This window comes from Triticum dicoccoides, chromosome 4A (genome assembly GCF_002162155.2).
Source record: "Triticum dicoccoides isolate Atlit2015 ecotype Zavitan chromosome 4A, WEW_v2.0, whole genome shotgun sequence".
Taxonomy (NCBI): Eukaryota; Viridiplantae; Streptophyta; class Magnoliopsida; order Poales; family Poaceae; genus Triticum; species Triticum dicoccoides.
Window position 1 is genome coordinate 630103826 of NC_041386.1, and position 20132 is coordinate 630123957.

Below are 20132 nucleotides of genomic sequence, written 5' to 3' on the forward strand. Positions count from 1 at the left end.
CATGCTGGGCTTGCCAAAGGATAAAATGAAAAAGGAAAGGTGAAGATCACCATGACACTTTCATAAGGTAGAAGATAATAATAAAAGATAGGCCCTTCGCAAAGGGAAGCAGAGGTTTCCATGCGCTTTTATGGTTGGATGCACAAAATCTTAATGCGAAAGAACGTCACTTTATATTGCCCCTTGTGATATGAACCTTTATTATGCAGTTCGTCGCTTTTATTACTTCCACATCACAAGATCGTATAAAGCTTATTTCTCCCACACTAATCATACATATTTAGAGCAATTTTTATTGCTTTGCACCGATGACAACTTACTTGAAGGATCTTACTCAATCCATAGGTAGATATGGTGGACTCTCATGGCAAAACTGGTTTAAGGGTATTTGGAAGCACAAGTAGTATCTCTACTTGGTGCTGAGAATTTGGCCAGCATGAGGGGGAAAGGTAAGCTCAACATGTTGGATGATCCATGACAACATACTTTATCTCAGATATAAGAAAACATAACCCATTACATTGTCTTCCTTGTCCAACATCAACTCTTTAGCATGTCATATTTTGATGAGTGCTCCCAATCATAAAAGATGTTAATAATAGTATATTTATATGTGAAACCTCTCTTTCCTTATTACTTCCTATTAATTGCAACGATGGCTAAAGCTATGTCTACCAACTCCCAACAACTTTTAATCATCACACTCTTTCTATGTGAAGTCATTACTATCAATAAGATCAATATGAACTTTTGTTTCTTTTTATTCTTTTTCTCTTTTCTTTTATTCACCCAAGATCATAGCAAAAATAAACAAGCCCTTGACTCAATCACTAATCTTTATTATATAGCTCAAGGACTCGATTACATAGAAGGATAATAAAGCAAAACTCATGACTAGATCATGCCATAAACTTTATTCTACTAGATCAAAATACTACTAATAGGATTCAACTAAGGAAAACGGTAAAGATAGGAGTTGTGATTGTGATACGATACCGGGGCACCTCCCCCAAGCTTGGCAGTTGCCAAGGGGAGTGCCCATACCAGATACTCAATTCTTCTTTGTTGGTGGAGACGGTGGTGATTTTGTTGATGGCGTAGGCTTCTTCCTTAATTTGCGCTTGAGGACAGAATTTTGGTCCCTTAAGTCCTCGATCTCCTGCTCCATGCTCAATATCTTTTTGCATAGTTCCTGCTTGTTTTCCTGCAAGAGGCGAAAAGGGATAAACTCGATCTTAGGTTTCTTTACCCTATCCGGGAGGCTTGACTTTTTGAACTCCACATGCATGTCCCCAGGTTGAGGTAGTGGGACTTCATCTTCATCTGAGCTCGTCCCCCCCTTTCCCTTGGGTTCATAGTCCTCTTCTTCTTCTTCCGTAGTCCAACCGCAATGCTCCACCTCCCCATAGACCTTAGGATCTGCGAGGTAATCAGCTACGTAGCTTTCTCCTTCCGTATCCTGGGACGACATGTTGCTCTATCTGCAGCAGGACACCTCAAAACAAAGAAAGAGATTTTTGCGTGATATAGGAGTCAAAACCCCCGGGAGATTATATAATGAATTTTACCAACCAAAATATGTATCTGATAACCCACAAGTATAGGGGATCGCAACAACTTTCGAGGGTAGAGTATTCAACCCAAATTTATTGATTCGACATAAGGGTAGCCAAAGAATATTCTCAAGTATTAGCAGCTGAGTTGTCAATTCAACCACACCAGGAAACTTAGTATCTGCAGCAAAGTGTTTAGTAGCAAAGTAATATGATAGTGATGGTAACGGTAACAAAAGAGTAATGAAAGCAAAGTAATGTTTTTGGTATTTTGTAGTGATTGTAACAATAGCAACGAGAAAGTAAATAAGCATAAACCAGTATATGCAAAGCTCGTAGGCATTGGATCAATGATGGATAATTATGCCGGATGCGGTTCATCATGCAACAGTCATAACATAGTGTGACACAGAACTAGCTCCAATTCGTCAATGTAATGTAGGCATGTATTCTGAATATAGTCATACGTGCTTATGGAAAAGAACTTGCATGACATCTTTTGTCCTACCCTCCCATGGCAGCGGGGTCCTAATGGAAACTAAGGGATATTAAGGCCTCCTTTTAATAGAGAACCAGAACAAAGCATTAGCACATAGTGAATACATGAACTCCTCAAACTACGATCATCACCGGTAAGTATCCCGATTATTGTCACTTCGGGGTTAACGGATCATAACACATAATAGGTGACTATAGACTTGCAAGATAGGATCTAGAACTCTCATATATTGATGAAAACATAATAGGTTCAGATCTGAAATCATGGCACTCGGGCCCTAGTGACAAGCATTAAGCATAGCAAAGTCATAGCAACATCAATCTTAGAACATAGTGGATACTTGGGATCAAACCCTAACAAAACTAACTCGATTACATGGTGAATCTCATCCAACCCATCACCGTCCAGCAAGCCTACGATGGAATTACTCACGCACGGCGGTGAGCATCATGAAATTGGTGATGGAGGATGGTTGATGATGACGACGACGATGAATTTCCCTCTTCGGAGCCCCGAACGGACTCCAAATCAGACCTCCCAAGAGGTTTTAGGGCTTGGCGGCGGCTCCATATCGTAAAACACGATGATTTCTTTTCTTCTATTTTTTCTCCCCAAAAGCAGTTATATAGAGTTGGAGTTGGAGTCGGGGGACTTCCAGGGGGCCCACGAGGTAGGGGGGCGCGCCCTAAGGGGGGGCCCACCCTTGTGAGAAGGGTGTGGCCCCCTGGTCTTCATCTTTGGTGAGGATTTTTTATTATTTATTGTAAGATATCCCGTGGAGTTTCAGGTCATTCTGAGAACTTTTGTTTTCTGCACATAAAACAACATCATGGCAATTCTGCTGAAAACAACGTCAGTCCGGGTTAGTTCCATTCAAATCATACAAGTTAGAGTCTGAAAGATCGTGGATGTCGCCTAGAGGGAGGGGGGTGAATAGGCGCTTTAAAATAATTACGTTTTAGGCTTGAACAAATGCGGAATAAACCTAGCGGTTAATTTGCCAAGCACAAAACCTAAAACAACTAGGCTCACCTATGTGCACCAACAACTTATGCTAAGCAAGATAAACTACTAGGTGATAGCAAGATATATGACAAGAAACAATATGTCTATCACAAAGTAAAGTGCATAAGTAAAGAGCTCGGGTAAGAGATAACCGAGGCACGTGGAGATGACGATGTATCCCGAAGTTCACACCCTTGCGGATGCTAATCTCCGTTTGGAGCGGTGTGGAGGCACAATGCTCCCCAAGAAGCCACTAGGGCCACCATAATCTCCTCACACCCTCGCACAATGCAAGATGTCATGATTCCACTAAGGGACCCTTGAGGGCGGTCACCGAACCCGTACAAATGGCAACCCTTGGGGGAGGTCACCGGTACCCGTCAAATTGCCCGGGGCGATTTCCACAACCTAATTGGAGACCCCGACGCTTGCGCGGAGCTTTACACCACAATGATTGAGCTCCGAACACCACCAACCGTCTAGGGCGCCCAAGCACCCAAGAGGAACAAGCTCAAGGGTACCAAGCACCCAAGAGTAGTAAGCTTCTCAACTTGTAACTTCCACGTATCACACGGAGAACTCAAACCGATGCACCAAATGCAATGGCAAGGGCACACGGAGTGCCCAAGTCCTTGTCTCTCAAATCCCACTGAAGCAACTAATGCTAGGGAGGAAAACGAGAGGAAGAACAAGAAGGAGAACACCAAGAACTCCAAGATCTAGATCCAAGGGGTTCCCCTCACAAAGAGGAGAAAGTGATTGGTGGAAATGTGGATCTATATCTCCTCTCTCTTTTCCCTCAAAAACTAGCAAGAATCCATGGAGGGATTGAGAGTTAGCAAGCTCAAAGAAGGTCAACAATGGGGACAAAAATGAGCTAAAGATATTGGGTTTATTGGGGAAGAAGACCCCCTTTTATTGGTGGGGAAAAATCCAACCATTATGCTCACATCCCGCACAGAGCGGTACTACCGCTCCAAGGAGCGGTACTACCGCTAGGGCGGAAGTACCCCTTTGAAAAACAACAGCGAGGAGGCAAAAGGCCAGTAGAACCGCCGGAGCGGTACTACCGCTCGTCCTCACGGTACTACCGCTCGACCTCACGGTACTTCCGCAAATGGTAGCAGTACTACTGCTTGCGAGCGGTACAAAAAAAACTTCCGTGCCTACTTCCGCTGAGCAAAACACGAGATTTTGGTCCGGAGCGGTACTACCGCTTAGGAGCCGCGGTAGTACTGCTCTGGAGCGGTACTACCGCTAGGAGCCGCGGTAGTACTGCTCTGGAGCGGTAGTAAAAAGTTACATCCGCTCTAGCCACGGTAGTACCGCTGCAGCCTTTACAAAAACAGCCATAACTTCTGCAAACGGACTCCGAATTCAACGAAACCAAGTTTGTTGGAAAGCTAACGACATGGGATAACACAATATTGATAGAAATATCAATAAGAAGCAAATGAGAAAAGGCCCATAAGAAAATGGTGAGAACCCTTCCTCGTAAAAGACCGGTAAAACCTCCAACACCGAAAACATCATAGAAGATGCATGTGAACTCCGTTTTCGATGAACTCAAGCTTGTCATCAAGATGACCATAAGCTCTAAGACTCACAAAGAGAACTAAACAAGAACCAAGAAAGATGATGCAAGGATGCAATGGTTTGAGCTTTCTATGAATGATACGATCAAGCTACTCATCGAGATCCCCCCTTGATAGTACGACAATCGATCCTATGACCCGGTCTCCCAACTACCATCATGAGACCGGTAAAATAGAAAACCTATCAAGGGAAAACCTTTGCCTTGCACATGGTCCACTTGAGCTAGATGATGACGATCTTGACTCCATCAAGTTGGACCACCTTTCTTGATTGTGTTGACTCGATGAAGACTAGTTGATTGCTTCCCCATACTCCACTATGGGTGAGGCACTCTTCCGCACATCCTCACAAGTCCATTGTCACCACAATGGACGGCAAGCTTCAAGCATTTGATCTCCTCATGATGCTTCACTTGAATTTGCACACCGCAACCTAACCCCACAAAGAACTCTCACGAAGACCATGGGTTAGTACACAAAGCGTAATGGACAATGCTTACCATATCATGGGATCACTTGATCCCTCTGTGCATCGTTTATGCTTTATGTGTTGATCAACTTGATTCACTCTTGACTTAGTCTTGATAAACCTTGATTCTTTCCAACTCTCTTCATTTGGATGATGTCTTGAAGGTAAACATGAATGATCAAACAATCTTCTTCTTCAAGACATGCTTGCAATAAGCTCAACTCTCAAATGACCAATCTTTGGATAATTCCTTGAGTAGCACCTTGGTCGACACAAACTCTCCTTGAAACCAACACATGTACTCCAAGAAAAGCCGATGGACAAAACCTTCAAATATAACGCAAGGCAACCATTAGTCCATAGAGATTGTCATCAATTACCAAAACCAAACATGGGGGCACCGCATGTTCTTTCAATCTCCCCCATTTTGGTAATTGATGACAATCACTTTCACGAGAGTTTATACAAGGAATTATGCATCACCAAGCAATGCAACAACCAATAATGCATGCGTATGAGATGCAAATGCTTAGGAACAAAACCAAAGCAAGGAGAAAACTCTGAAGACTTCTCCACAAAACTCTCTGAAACTTCTCGCCCATTGGCATCGATTGCCAAAATGGGCGAAAAGCATAGAAGGCCAATATAAATTGTGTTCCTCCATAAATTGTGTATTTCTCAACAAGAGAGTGGAATGCAATACACACATCCAACGGTAATACTTGGAGGAAGACCAACTATATTGAGGCACCAAGATTGCTAAAGGAATGATATGCCACAAGGACATAACAAAGAGAGACATAAGCAATCAAGCAATCAAAAGGTACCAATTGAAGCAAGCAATCAACGGATGTCAATTGAACCAACTAGACCAAAGATCCTACGAGCTACATGAATAAAGGATATTATGATATGAGCAAAGGAGTGTTCTAAAGAAACTAGAGAAGCTCCCCATGATTTGTGCACACATAATAATTTTTGTATTTGGATACAAAGTGCACAAAATAGGATCATAGCTCCCCCAAAATCAATAGAAACTTACAACAAGTGCAAGTGAGCATATAGGAAACTAAGCCTAGTACATGTAACAAACACATGGTTGAGCAATAAGTGAAAGAGGCAACTTAAGAATGGGCTCAACCAAAATGATGTGTGTGAGTCAAGGCAATGCACTTGAGAAGACTAATGTACAGATGAGCATTTAGCATCAATAAAGTCTTGAAAGAATGAGGCAACACAGTGCAAGGCCTATCATTCCCACACACAACAAGTAAATGGGTTCACAAGCTTACTAATAAGCATATAAAGAACCTATGCTTGTGACAACCCGTGGTGAAGATAGAAGATGAAAGCCTCATCAAGACGGTGGATACCAATTAAGATGGCAAAAGCTTCATAAAGATAAGCATGACGAAAATAATCTTCACCACACAAGAGTGCATCAAGATGCAACGAGATAAGACACGCACTCAAGGCAAAAGCTTTCACAGAGCCACCAAAGAAATAACATAAGAAAGACAAGGTGGACGTGAAAGAAAGGATATCAACTAGATATGCAACTTCTCTCAAGTGAATAAGATTCTAGGCAGACGAAATCATGATGATATCTCTCCCTAATAATAAAGCACGGATTGAGTCTCCGGGTTCATCGTCGCGGTAAGTTTTTAGAAAAGCCCCTATACTTTTTGAGAATTAACCCGCAGTGAAGTCCCTATGTGTGAAATAACGGTTCGTCATTGAAAAAACAGATCTCCCGCACGCCTACGCCCAAACATCTGCTGCATCGCCCCATGGCTTCGCCTCGCTCAGCACCGGCGGCGGTGCTGCATCGCCCCATGGCTTCGCCTTCCTCGGCACCGGCGGCAGGCCACCCAGCCACCCGACTCGCTTCTCTGCAGACCGGAGGCGACTGGTGGCAGGTCGATCTTCCCCTGCGCCGCCATCTACCACCACCATCGTTGCTGCTCCCTCCCTTCCTACAGCCCATGCGGCAACGGCGGCTCCTTCTGGCTGGATTGAGGCGCAGAGGGCCATGCTCCCCTCATCTGGCTGGATCCCCTCCTCCGGCGGGGTCTCCTCTCTGAGCAGGATGGTGAGTCCAAGATCCCCTCCTCAAGCCTCCAACCATGCGGAAGCATCAACAAGAATTTTTGTTTGTTGGGGAATTGAATGCAAGATTGCGTTGTTACAGGGACGGAGAGTGGAACACCATCTTCAATTTCCCATTTGATCCCCCACCTTTTGTACTTGATTCCATGTTTGCATTGCTATTATTGGTGAATAAGTTCATGAACAAGTAAACCGGAAGATCATGCAATAGATTTTCTCCTGCACTAAACATTTTTTCTCCAATCTTCCTATTTGTTGTGCTTGAAAATGTTAGGACTGATATTTTGGTCCATTTTCTGTCAATGAGTAAATGTTGTGTACAGAAAATTAGTGCTCGAGATTACAATTGCTCCATATATAATAACAAACTTGCTACATGAAGCAGATTTGGGGCTGCGCTCTGGTCCGCGGCGAGGTGGACAGGGAAAGCATCAAATCCAATCCAAACCACGAACTAGATCAGAAGAATCGAATAGCTCTTAACCGATTACCATGGAAGGCAAGCCATAATCTGACATCGAGCACAACTATTGTGGCACCTGACTGCATCCCTTGGTAATTATTTTATTCTGCTTTGGTGGTTCTGTTGATTCTAATTATATTTTGTAATGGAACTTGGCAAGGGATAGAGATTGGCATGATTTTTTTCCGAGCAGCTAATAGGCGCAACCCTTCGTGATTTTTGAAGTTTGGACAGAGTAATGAACCCTTCGCCGCGTAATCCCTAGATTATTGGAGGATCAAGATGGTGGTCATCAGGGTTCCCATCATCGTGCGTGCCAAGCTTGAGTTCCTCAAGAACGCCACCAAGCTGGTAAGCTTCTCATATCTTCCATCCTTTAGTTAGCCTTTGCAAATCTGCATTCAGTTTACAGCATCAGAAGAACACTAACCCAGTCTAGCGTCATACAATAATCATCATTGTTATGGATACAAGAACATATAGATATTTTCTTAGGCAGTTTCTGAGCATTATTGGCTTGTGATTGTGGCCGATCATAAAATGACATAGTGACATCTTTCAGCAAAAGTATGTAGTGCTTCAAGTCTGAAAGTTGACACTTTAAATTTGACAATTGATTCATGTTGTAGTGCTTCAAGTCTGATCGCGACCTAGGAAGGACAAACAGGGTCGGTCGTCACCACTGATAAAAACATGGTCGAGCCTTACGTTTTGCAAGTTGCCTCATTTCTGTTTCTTTTAGAGGAAAGATAGCAATTTCAGTCATTACAGTCCTATTTATTCCACTAATATCCTGCTGCTTCCATCTACCTTGCTGCCCCATCTCCCCTCTACCAAATGCCAGCCTGATGGTGGATTCATCTACAGGTAGTTAATATCCAAGCGCCGAAGCACTGCACAACTGCACAAGAATTGTTATGGAACCATTTGTTTTTCTTTAGAAATCCACACCTAGGGCAGTTCTCCTGGAGACCATCTGCTCGAAGTTCATCTCCCTACTACTCTATTCAGTACTTTTCTCGCCCCATACGCTCTTGGCAGATCCACCTTTCCCTCTCGTCTTACTCACAACTGATTGTTGTTTTGCTGCAGAGTTTGTGACAGAACAGAGAATTGTTACAGCTGAGATTATAGACAAATCTTATGTTGCAACAGTAGGTTTGGAGGTTATACTGAGAATTAAAATGTCAACGTTCAAATAATAGATGCTTCAAGTATTTAATATCTTTCAACTACTCTTATCATGTTCCTTTCAACGGTTAGAACCCACAACTAAGATATGTTTGCTTCACCACTCATGTTTGTAATACACCTATATGGTTCCTTATTTTATCATGTCCACGTTTGTAATTCTCTGGTGCAATAGAGCAGAGGGATAGTAGAGGTTAACCTTTTTTGAGCCAAAGCTTCCAGTCTTGTACTAATTCTATGTGCTCTTTGGTGCAACACTCACTGGACATATTGATATGGTGGCGCAAATAACTATAACTCTTTGCTTTGTCATGGTGGCGCAAAATACATCAAATTTATATGCACCTAGAACCGAACATTCTTTTTGCCTGCATGTCAACACTATCGAAAATGATGATGACACTACATAGTTATCCAGTTAGTTTTGTGAGAACTAATAGGATAAACTATAGTAGTACTGTTGCATTGGAACACATGATTTTCTGGTTGATATTTGGCATGATGCTTGCATTCAATATCAAGAATCTTGCACCACAAACCATATGTTTGTCATCCCTATATGGTGTTCCAGTGGTGAAAAACGGAGCATATACTGTATTCAAATATTTTTTTGTTACACATCAGGCAGACATTGGTTGGACGAAGATTGAGTTTGTGCGTGTTGTCTGTGAGTTGCCAAGTCCAAAAAACAGTGCAAAATAAATTACAAATGAAATATAATATCCCAAAAAAGTTCGTCGCCTTAAAAATGATTCCATTAAAAAAACACCTTCTAAAAAAAATATTTGTCTTTTTCTGAAGAACAAAAAATAAAATTGATTGAAAGACTATTCCATACACAACTACTCTTTTGGATGAAATGAAAGTGCAGATCTGAAATAGGTCATGGCGAACATTGTGGGTACGTCCAAATTTCATGGTCCAAAAAGAAATACTCAGTGTAAACTTATTTATGACGTTTGAAAATTTTGGATTAAAAAGGTGTTTCATAATGGCACGTGTGGCAAGTTACATTTAATATTTCGTCCGGTGCAACGCACGGGCATTTGCACTAGTATATCTACAAAGAAGGATGTACACCCGAAATAGTTACAACACGAGGAACAAGATATCCAAAGGGAGATCATACATATACCAATAAGATATTTGCTTGGAAGCATAGCACATGGCTAGATATGGTCTTATTGTATATAAATGGAGTCCACACACGAACAACAAAGACATCACAACTATCAACAAAAGATCATTGTTTGGATGCTTTGAGAAAGGAAACAAGTATCACAAGAATGAATGAATACCATGCCATGATACAACCTACACAAGGTTGATGCAAGAAATGTGTGCATGAAGAATATAAAGATACTTGTTACCGAGTTAACATTGGAAGGATGTAGTAGATACCAATTGAAGGTAGATAGTAGTTCATTGATCATCCTAGCTCGACTCCAATAAGCACATGATGACAACACCTTCCTTGTGAGTGAGCCGAGCATCCAATGTATCTCCAATTGTTCCTAGAACAACAACACAAACAAAATGGTACCCAAACTCATTGGGACCAAAGAGTTAGAGAACCAACAATACATAGGACAAACTCCACATAAAATGTGCATATAGATACAAAAATGAATTTCATGCACATCTCATCCAATTTGAGACTTGGTGGAGTTTCCCCTATATATTGGGTCAAAGAAAGAAAGCATGCCAAAGATACTACACGAAGTTAATATGCATGTTCAAGACTTTCAAGAACCGATACCAAATGACAAAGAAAAACCAAGTGAAGAAAAGATACCAAATGAATAAATCATCACTTGGAGGATATCAATAAAAGATACATCAAGGAATGAGATATCCACTGATACCCACTAAATAAAAGATATCAAACCCCCAAAAGAGAGGATGGTTCCAAACAAACCAAGCTCTCTAAAAAGTTTCATGATGGCACAAAGTACCCAAAAGAAACGACTTGCCTTCCACCGACACACACTTGATAAGGATCACAATATGAGTGTTTTATATAAAATAGGATAGCTCCCCCAAGACTAGTGCATTATAGAGAAATTGCATTTGAATACAAAATGCACAAGGTGGGATCACCACTTTCACTATATCTAGAAAACACTAAACAAGATCAAGAAATAAACAAGATCCACAAGTGGTATGGAAGACAAAGGGAGTTGATACAATCCTTGGCAAGAGAAAAGGCAAATAAAAGCAAAAGCCAATGTAAAGATGATCAATAAATTCTACCACAAAAGTGAGTACCAATTGTCAAAAGACAAGAAGTAAATGGGAATAATTCCCGGTGGTAGATAGCAATAATATCCGACATCATCTTCACACCAAACAAAAAGCAAATTGCAACTTGTAGAGCTAACATGCCACCTAGGAACAAGATAATTTACAATATCAACTCTAGATGACAATATCTCAAATGTACACATTTTCTAGGCTAGTAATATACACATAGCATATTACCCCCCATAATGTGATACCAATTAAAGATAGACAAGAGGCAAATAAAAGGATCCAACAAGAGATAATTAATGGACTATTTAGAATTTGAATTTTTCATGAGAAGACATACCACATAGTGACTAGATAATCTTGAAATATCAATACTAGATGGTATTACTCATGTACACACATTTATAGGATTGTGAGGTGCACAAAGCACATCACTCCCCCATAATGGGATATTCCATTAATCTCTCACAAGAGCCAACTAAGAAATAAACAAGACACAAAAAGGCTCAACACACAACACACACATACATGATGTGCAAACCAACATACACATACTTGACTTCTCAAGATAAGCAAATTGGAAGCACAATATATACAAGCACATGCAAGGTACAAAACCACAACATGCTAAGGGGCAAGTAACTTTCAAGTAAACAATTTAAGCACGAGTTACCGCAAGGAGGAACACTGGATATAAGATAGAAACTTGATAACCCGAATGACTTGGCTTGAGACAATAAGAATGATGAAGTCCCCTTAATTCTTCATAATGTAGCCAAGTATCCAAAGACCTCCAACAACACATATTGATCAAGTATGAGCTAGTTGGTCCCCAACCAAGTTGGGTCCTAAGAGGTTAGTCACAATAGGCTTGGCTACCCAAATGGTTCTTTTCTTGACACCACTTTGAGCACCAACAAATTTGGCAAACACATTTCCAACCTTATCCTTCCCAAGAGAATAGATATCATCAATTAGAATAGGGTTGGATAAGGTACCATTTGTGCATGAAGAAGCGACGTGATCTTTTTCACGACATAGGTAGCAACGTCTACTCTTTACTTTCTTCTCACTTGATTTCTCAACTTGAGAAGCATTAGCTTGAGTTTTCTTGGGAAGAGGCCTTTCTTCAACTTGAGGTTGAGAATGAGAGTGAACTTGTGGCCGCTTCCCTTGTTGCTTGTCACTAATGGGCTTCTTCTTCAATGGACAAGATCTAACATGATGCCTTTCTACTTTGCACTCGAAGCAAACAATCTTTGCCGAATTCTTGACTTGTTCTTGGCCCTTATTTTTGTTCAGTTTGGACTTCTTCTTATTGTTGGAGTTGAATCCAAGTCCGCCTTTGTCATTGGGGGATTTTTGCACACTCAAGATATTGTTGAGTGTGAATTTCCCTTCATGACTCTTTTCCAAGTCTTTCTTCAAAGAAGTGACTTGGGCCTTGAGCTCTTTGATTTCCTCTGCATGGTTAGTCTCAACACAAGTACTAGAGGAAGTATAAGCTTCATCATTAGAGCAACAAGGCAAGGAAAGCAATTCATCACAAGATGTACCCATGTTATGCATGGATGAATCGCGGGGACTAGCACAAGGCAATATAGCATTTTGACCAAAAGTGGTGCTAGTATCCACATGAGGCTCACTTGATGTTACCTTAGCAAGCATGGCCTCGTGAGCTATCTTTAGCACATTATGGGATACTAGAAGATCATCATGAGAGCTTGTGAGCTTTACATGATTTTCTTCCAACATCCCATAATTGCTAGATAGCAACTCAAGTTGAGCCCTTAGCTCAACATTCTCTTTTAATATGGATGCTTCACAAGAGATAGAGTTAGTAGCACAAGCATCATCATTAGCAACAAGAGGAGAAGACAACTTGGCAAGATATTTTGAATATGAAGCTTTAAGTTGAGCATGAGACTCGGTGAGTTTGTTGAGCTCACCCTTAATGACCCTTGAGCCATTTTCGAGGTGCTCAAAGTCCTCAAGGATTTTAGCATGCGCAACTTCAAGCTCCTTGTCGGTGTCAAAACCGGCGGATCTCGGGTAGGGGGTCCCGAACTGTGCGTCTAGGCCGGATGGTAACAGGAGGCAAGGGACACGAAGTTTTACCCAGGTTCGGGCCCTCTCGATGGAGGTAAAACCTACGTCTTGCTTGATTAATATTGATGATATGGGTAGTACAAGAGTAGATCTACCACGAGATCGAAGAGGCTAAACCCTAGAAGCTAGCCTATGGTATAATTGTTGTTGTGTATGTTGTCCTACGAACTAAAACACTCCGGTTTATATAGACACCGGAGAGGGTTAGGGTTACACAAAGTCGGTTACAATGGCAGGAGATCTACATATCCGTATCGCCAAGCTTGCCATCCACGCCAAGGAAAGTCCCTTCAGGACACGGGACGAAGTCTTCAATCTTGTATCTTCATAGTCCAGGAGTCCGGCTAAAGGTATGGTCCGGCCATCCGGACACCCCCTAATCCAGGACTCCCTCAGTAGCCCCTGAACCAGGCTTCAATGACGACGAGTCCGGAGCGCAGATTGTCTTCGGCATTGCAAGGCGGGTTCCTCCTCCAAGTACTTCATAGAAGATTTTGAACACAAAGATAGTGTCCGGCTCTGCAAAATAAGTTTCCACATATTGCCATAGAGAGAATAATATTTCCACAAATCTAATCTGCTGACGTATTCCGTAGCGCGACACACCATGGCCAAGCCTTTATCCGAGTCGTTTCATTATCCCACCTCAGCGCGTTATGCGAGGCGGTTTCCTTGGCACGTCTTGTTAAAGAAGAGATCGTGTCCCCTTATTCCGGGATTCTCATCAATACGGGTGTGGGTAACCCAACCGCGCCATTAATTACGACGCTTGGATATAAGCGAGTTTTACCAGGATGGTGGGGACACGTAGTTGCGTCCACCCATATAAGGGGATAAGGATCCACCTTTTCACCTACGCCTTCTTCCTCCCTTGCTTATCCATTCTCGCGCACTCGATCTCCAGCGCCCAAGTCCGCACTCCCCACCTCAACCTTCTCCAGCCATGTCTGGAGCGGGAAGCAAGTGGATGGTCTCCTCCGTCACGGAGGGACACATCAAAAAACTAAGGAAGGCTGGATACTTGTCTAACGATATTGCGTATCGGCATCCCGAAAAGGGGCAGCTCATCCACACCCCTAGGCCCCATGAGAGGGTGGTGTTCCTCCCCCATTTCCTCCGTGGACTGGGCTTCCCTCTTCACCCATTTGTCCGGGGGCTCATGTTCTACTATGGACTGGATTTCCACGATCTGGCCCCGAACTTTGTCCTCAACATCTCGGCGTTTATCGTCGTGTGTGAGGCTTTCCTCCGCATCCGCCCCCATTTCCACTACTAGGGAAAAGGCTAGCAGCAGCGTGGGTTTTAGGTGTATCAGCAGCGCGGGGACCGGCGCTACTAATAAGGCGCTACAGCTAATAGTTAGTAGTAGCGTGGGAGAAACCCGCGCTACTACTAACTTTGTTAGTAGTAGCGTGTGCCACCCACGCTACTGCTATTACAGACTCGCGCTACTACTAATGAAGTAGTAGAAGCGTGCCTACAATGCCAGCGCTACTAGTATCCTAAATACTACACCACTAGGGAAAAGCCTAGCAGTAGCGCGGGTTTTGGGCCTATTAGCAGCGCGGGGGCCAGCGCTACTAATAAGGCGCTACAGCTAACGTATAGTAGCAGCGCGGGTGCTACCCGCGCTACTACTACGTCCGTTAGTAGTAGCGTGGGTAAAAACCCGCGCTACTACTAACCCGCGGATTTTTTTTCGAATTTTTTGCACGAATTTTCAAAATTTTGAATTATTTTAACCTCTAATCTCTAATCACCCTCATCGCTGCTCAATTTAATCTCTAATCACCCCTCATCATTCCAAATCATCTAACTTCCCGCACGGTCACCCATCCTCTCACTACTCCAGCCTGAGCATGCTTAACTTCCGGGTTCTATTCTCCATCGATTCCAAGTCTGCACTTGTTGTTTTCCTGACATTAGTAATATGTCAATCCTATTAACCCTCGGGAGTTTAGCTTGAGCATGAAGTCACACATTTCGCTGTCTGAGTTTAAAACTGTTGTTCTAAAAAACAATAATTATTTAGTAACACTAATATTTCTTGAATAAGGAGTTTGACCACATTTTGACCAAAGTTTGACCACAGTTTGACCAGATTTGACCAAAATTCCAAAAAACTAAAATAATTATTTAGTAACACTAATATTCTTGAATAATTATTCAGTAACACTAATACTTCTTGAATAAGTAGTTTGACCACAGTTTGACCAGATTTGACCAAAATAAAAAAAACTGAAATTTGAGCATAACTTTTTTTCCTTTTAGAATTTGAGGATTCTAAAAATTTGCAAACAGGCCGTAGGCGGTCTCCATCATATGCGGATTTTCGTGCTGAATATTTTGATATATTATACGTTTTTTTCTCACATTTTCCCTACACTTTTTGCAAAACATGTCCAAATTTAAGTTTTAAAATTTTCCTAACTAGTAGATGTAGTAACATAACTACATCTCGAAGGATTTTAATTTTTGAAACATTTTGATATATTATACGTTTCTTTCTAACATCGTATGCAAAAGTTATAGCCATTTTACATTTTCCCTACACTTTTTGCAAAACATGTCCAAATTTAAGTTTTTAAATTTTCCTAACTAGTAGATGTAGTAACATAACTACATCTCGAAGGATTTTAATTTTTGAAGTTTTTATCATTTTCTTTTGCTTTTTACAAAACCGAAAAGGCGTTCCACAGGGGGGGGGGGCTAGAGTTTCGAAATGGGACCTTTAGTAGTAGCGAGGGATTTTACCCCTTGCTACTACTATGACATGTCCCGGAGGGGCACGGTTGAGACCTCTTAGTAGTAGCGAGGGGTAAAAACTTAGTAGTAGCGCGGGTTTATAACCCTCGCTACTACTATGGCATGGCCCAGGGGCACGGTAGAGACCGCTTAGTAGCAGCGAGGGGTAAAAACCAGCGCTACTGCTATCAACTTAGTAGTAGCGAGGGTTATAAACCCGCGCTACTAGTATGGCATGTCCCGGGGGGCACGGTAGAGACCTCTTAGTAGTAGCGAGGGTAAAAAACCAGCGCTACTACTATCAACTTAGTAGTAGCGAGGGTTAAAAACCCGCGCTACTGCTACTTAGCAGCAGTGCCTGATTTTAAAGTGCGCTGCTGGTAAGATTCTGTGTATAGGCTTTTCCCTAGTAGTGCTAGTAGGGAACTTTTTTCCCAACGCTACTAGTAGCAAATTAGGAATTAAAAAAATAAAAATAGATGCAGTATTCATGAATGGAGATCAGAGACATGTCCAGTGCAAAATAAATTTCAGAGAACCATCTTAACACTTGCAGTGTTCCTGGATGCAATATTCAACATCTCAATTCGAAGAGATCACGAAGACACACACAACCATCATCAAAAGGTTGGTACCTTCCCTAGCATTTCACCACCAACCTAACCAGACCACTTCTCTAGATGTATGTACAAAGCGTCGAGGTCCTCCACCTTGAGGAACTCCGGACGGTGGCGTCGTCCTCCACCTCGGTGACCTCCGGACGGTGGCGTCGAGGTCCTCCACCCCGGGGACCTCCTATGTCGCAATCACTTGGACGATAATCTCTATGACATGGTCGCGGGGCTTCACGGTGAAGTCTGCCTCCGAGTAGTTGAAGAGCACGACTCCCATCGGGCCGCAGTAGTCCTCGTCGATCACCCTGCACCCAGTTGAGAAAGTGAAAACTTGTTAGTTCGCGCCCTTGTGCAGATCTAGTAGGGTATTTTCTTCAATTATCTGTCTCTTTTAGTCTATTATGAATCTTCAAAACGAAAAACATCTACTAAATGCATACCCTAGCTGTACGTGTTCATGCTATCTTCTTGTTTTGGTGCATTCAAGAATACTAGTGTATTTGAGCTATATATGCTTGAAATATTTGACAGTTAACATCTGTTCAAAATTTATCATTTCATGGATAGGGAAATCGCCAACAAAGGACATCAGAAAATTGATTCCCGCTGCTCTTCAAAACAGCGCCGGGGTCAACGTTGACTCTCCACAGAGCACCATTTTAAATCGGGCAGAAAAATGTACACAAGGAGTGATCTAAACGCTCTTATATTAGTTTACAGAGGGAGTAGTATATAAGGATGCCCATCATCTTGTGGAAAAATGTACTAGCTACCAATAATTAACTATTCATGTTGAACAATTTAAATTCGAACAATTGTGAATAATGATTCAGCTTACACATCCTATAAACAAAATGGTCAACTCCATGATGTATCCATCAACTACCTAAATTTTAACATGGAAACCTTCCATAATATATAGACGGGAAAGAGATAGCAAAATGGATCATGCTTGAGATAGAGATTCTTACTGCAAATCTTAACAGAAGACATGACCTGCCAACACCTGAGTCTCCAATAAGCAATAGCTTGAAGAGGTAATCACTGCATGGTCAAATAAGAGAATGTTAGTCTCCAGCAAACACAGTGCACAGAGAATAAAACAAGTAGTGGTGACATTTTCAAGATGATAAAAAAGGGTAGCGCGCTGCACATAGCTCCTGTTTGCGCAGGGTTCGCAGAAGGGTCTGGCCACTTCCAAAGATGATAATAAGATACAATAACTATGTCCAGGCTTGGAAGATTGAAAATAAATTAAAAGAGAAATGTATTCAAGATAATAACACTCAACAATTAGATGGAATAATATTGTCAGGCTTAGACAAGTAAGTAGCGACAGATGAAGGGACATTTTGCTGTTTAATACTCAGCCAAAATGCCAGTTTTGCTAAGCTAATAGATCCCTATGTACTAGTGTGTGATTACTGTGATAGAATGTAAAAATAGTTCCCCTTGCAGCATTAAGACTAGTACTATAACAACAACCAGCGCCCATTGATTCCTACGATGAGAACCGTCTTTGAACAAAAGATCGCGCATTTGATGATCTGATACGAGCAAGTACTGCAGTACTAAAGATCACGCATCTCAGAAGTTTATAATGATATTACGCTTATGGTGCCTAAATTATTCTCCATATGCCGTAGTAGTAGCAGCAAACATGATTAAGTCAGTGCTGTAAAACAATTACACATGGTGCTAAGTAAGATACCCCAGCTCCAAACATCTAAAATACTCATTTCTTCTGTTTGGCACCTAGCAACATATCTAATGGCTACATTTAGTTTGTCTTCCGCAGGTTTCCACACGCATCCATATTTTCTCAAGCCAAGTATGCATGTATGTTGGTTAATTAATTGTGTTGTTGCAGTAAACAAGTACCCTCTACAAAATTCGTATTGAAACTTTTTTTAAAACAGCCTCTATAAGGCTGTAAACTGGCATACGAAAACAATGCACTCAGGATACTAACTTTCGGGACAACAAACTAAAACGATGGCTGCTCTCAAACCATACATCCAAACGACGCAAATAAATACTCTACGGAAAGCTTGGAACTTTCTTTACAAATTTCATATAGAGGCAACTCGAAATTCTAAGAATAACTAACTCGTTTTTCACCTAGAAGCTGGCTGTCCAGATTTGACAGTGCAGTTTTTAACTGAACCAGATTCTTATCTGACAGAAGTAGCACCCAACAAAATGCAGATAGACATGAAACTAAATTATGCAACTGAACTTTTAGCAGGAAGCAAGCACTCACCAAAATTCAGACAGGCATGTAACTAACTTCTGTAATAACTGAATTTAGCAGGAAGCAAGCACTCACCAAAATTCAGATAGGCATGTAACTAAATTCTGCAACTGAATTTCTAGCAACAAGGAAGCACCCAGCAAAATTCAGATAGGCATTATACTAGATTCTGCAATGCAATGTTTATATTACTCAGAAGCAGAGCAGGTATCCACCAAAATTCAGTCTGACAGCTACATGTAACCCAAATTCAGACATACTACATGTAACCCAAATTCTTCTACAACTCAACTTGTAACCACCAAATTCAGACAAGCAAGCAACCAAATCAATTGGATCATCAGTGAGTCACCTGCAGCACGACGGAGTTGATGACATCGGCGTATCTGACGGCGAGGTTGAGCGACATACAGCGGGCGGGGGCCATGGCGTAGCACCTGGTGCGGCCCCTCTCGACCTTGCCGAGCTTGTCAAGGTTGAGCACGACGACCATGGTGAGCATGGCAGTGACGCCGGTGCCGAGGGAGTGGCCCGTGAAGGTGAGCGTGTCGGCGGGGTACCGGTCGAGGAGGTCCCGGAGCAGGTCGCACTCCCTGTCGAGCACCTAGCCGGCGGCGCGGAGGAGGCCGTTGTGGACGTAGCCGCCGTCGAAGCGGCGCTTGCCGAGGCGGTTGTCGAGGAGCAGTGCCTAGTCGGACTCGCGGCCGAGGTTGAGGCCGCGCAGCGCGAGCACGAAGTCGGCGTGCGCGTGGTTGAGGTAGACGAGGTAGGGCGTGACCCGGCCCCCCGTGTCGGCGTAGGTGCGGCAGCGCACGACGTTTGAGGGGTCGAGCAGGAGGGGCGGCGCAACGAGGAGGTCGGGCGGGGCGTAGTTGTCCATGACGAGGCGGCACATCCTGGGCACGGGCGCGAAGTCGGCGGCGGTGGCGTGGCCCTAGGTGGCGCTGTCGTGGTGGCCGGAGTGGACGCACCGCTTCCACACCCTGCAGCGGGGCGAGCCATAGGCGGCGGCGGCACTGGGGGGGCCCTGCGCGGGCGGCTCCCTCTCCATGGCGGGTTGGGACTTGGGAGAGGAGGAGAGGAGGTGGGAGTGGAGACGGGATTGGGGATCTGGATCGGGCGTTGAGTGTTTTTTTTGAGACATGGCATAGGATGGTTGGTGGGGTGGGGGCAGATGCAGGTGGTAGCGTGGGGTATATAACCCACGCTACTAGTACAGCTGGTCCCGGGAGGCATGGTGGAAATCACTTAGTAGTAGCAAGGGGTAAAAACCCGC

The 20132-nt window shown here is 42.9% G+C and overlaps 1 pseudogene; it reads right to left on the bottom strand.

The window, feature by feature from the left end:
• Positions 1-6882: 6882 nt before the first annotated feature.
• Positions 6883-19907, bottom strand: LOC119283904 (annotated as a pseudogene).
• Between the last annotated feature and the right edge of the window lie 225 nt (positions 19908-20132).